The sequence below is a fragment of the Muntiacus reevesi genome, chromosome 7 (assembly GCF_963930625.1).
Source record: "Muntiacus reevesi chromosome 7, mMunRee1.1, whole genome shotgun sequence".
NCBI lineage: Eukaryota > Metazoa > Chordata > Mammalia > Artiodactyla > Cervidae > Muntiacus > Muntiacus reevesi.
Genome location: NC_089255.1, coordinates 50168720 through 50171075, shown reverse-complemented (window position 1 = coordinate 50171075; position 2356 = coordinate 50168720). Strand labels below are relative to the sequence as shown.

Here is a 2356-nt window from a genome sequence, read left to right as displayed (position 1 = left end):
ACAAGAGACAGTCACCTGACCTCAGCCAGGCTGTGCATCTGGACATTTGCCTTTACTTTGTAGATTTCGGTTTGAAAGGTTAACATGAAAGAGGCTGTTTATTTTTCCTAGTGATTTGGCATAAAAATAACATGAATTTCTCTTACCAGGAGCCTAGCCCCCAAATAGAATAGGCTCCTCTCTTTACTGGTGCCTCTTAAGGGTGTCATTGCTGATAGGAGTAGAGCAGCCATCACTAGCATTGCTATGGTGATGACTTTTGGACGAGGGGACTGGCTGATCCCTGGTCCAACTCTTCCATCTAGCTAACATCAATTCTACAGCAGGAGATTTCCTTATCCCCTGATTCATTTTATATTTGGCTGGGATATTGGAAAGCACTAGTTTTCTGTAATATTTCATGACTCTTATGTAGGTTCTTAATGATCCTGATATTAATTAGGACATAAAGTCTTAAGCTAGTGGAAAACTTAAAACGGTGTTCAAAGCTTATATAGACGATCATCCTAATAACTGGCTTGAGGATCATCCCTTCCATTTTCTGTCTGTAGAGGGTTTGCAATGACTGCTTAAGAGTTTAGCACAAATACCTGGTCCATGACCAGGAAGGGAAAAGAACAGTACAACATGTATTTGATGTGCAATTTCAATCATGAGCTCACCTTATTTTTCCCACCTTGTGTCTTAATTCTTTTGAAGAAAACTAAATATAAAGGAAATATAAATGTATTCTCCAGAAATCCATTGGATTTCTTGCTATTAGGATGGGAGAAAAAAGTACAAAGGTTTTTCTGACCAGGAAGAGGAAATTGTCAATGCAAAGCACCTAGAACATATTCTGTGCAAAAATCAAATGGAATAATTTAAATGTATATTTTCTGTTGAAGGAAAAATATATGTACATACGCACATATACTAAAATTGGAATGATACAGAGAAGATTAGCATGGCCCTTGCTCAAGAATGCAGATTTGTGAAGCATTCATATTTTTAGATGTTGGTCAAAGGGTGCAAAAATCCTGGCTAAAGGATAAATAAGGTCTGGGGATCTAATGTACAGCATGGTGACTATATTGAAAGTTTTTAAGAAAGTAGATCTTAACGTTATCACCACACAAGGAAAAAATATATATCATAGTTATGTCAAGAGACAAAGATGTTGGGGCTTCCCAGGTGGCATAGTGGTAAAGACTCTGCCTGCCAATGAAAGAGACGTGGTTTCAATCCCTGGATCGGGAAAATCAGATCCCCCGGAGAAGGAAATGGCAACCCACTCTAGTTTTCTTGCCTGGAAAATCTAGCCTGGTGGGCTACAGTCCACTGGGTGGAAAGAGTTGGACACAAATAAGGAACTGAGCATGCACGCATGGAGACTAAACTTATTGTTGTCATTGTTTTGCAATGTGTGTGTGTTAGTCGCTCAGTCATATCCAACTCTTTGCCAACCATGGACTATAATCCGCCAGGCTCCTCTGTCCATGGAATTCTCCCAGGAAGAATACTGGAGTGGGTTGCTATTCCCTATTCCAGGGGATCTTCCTGACCCAGGAATCGAACCTGCATATCCTTTATTGCAGGCAGATTCTTTACCCTCTGAGTCACCAGGGTTTACAATGTATATATATCTTTAATCATGACACTGTACACATTAGACATACTTATATCAATAATATTTCAGTAAAGCTGGGGCAAATTGCCTCAACTACAGAAAGAAATATACATGTATATTCACATACACATGTGTGTGTGTATATATATACACATACATGTATATATATACATACATGTATATATATACATACATATATGATTGGATTCAAGAAAACTGGAATTTCTGGTACAAAGGAGGGATAAGATCATGACACTCCTAAACACAGGGGACCCCTGAATAATTAGGAGCCTGCCACAGAAAAGTCACACACACAAGAAATTTGGCAGTCCCTTCAAAAGCTGGGGGTGGGCTATGTTGACACATCATACTATCAAGAAGGTATTTAGTGGGTACCAGGAACCCCAGTTTCTTGAGCACAATAAAAGTTTTACACAGAGTTCCTTGGTGGTCCAGTGGTTAGAATTCAAGGCTTTCACTGATGTGACCCAGGTTCAATCCCTGGTCAGGGAACTGAGATCCTGCAAGCCGTGCAGTTCAGCCAATAAATAAACAAAAGCTTTACAAGTATCTGATGAACAAATTGAAAAGATAAGTAAAATATGTATATATATACACAGTATATATAAATATATGTACATACACTATATATATGTACACACATATACACACACACACACACACACACATATATGCATATATATCAAACCACTGTGCTTTTTCACAATCTGCAAACTAACCCAAGAA

General features: G+C 38.5%; 1 pseudogene; it reads left to right on the top strand.

Moving 5' to 3' along the window:
- Window positions 1-898: 898 nt before the first annotated feature.
- LOC136172746 (U6 spliceosomal RNA) lies at window positions 899-993 on the top strand (annotated as a pseudogene).
- The last annotated feature ends 1363 nt before the right edge of the window (window positions 994-2356 follow it).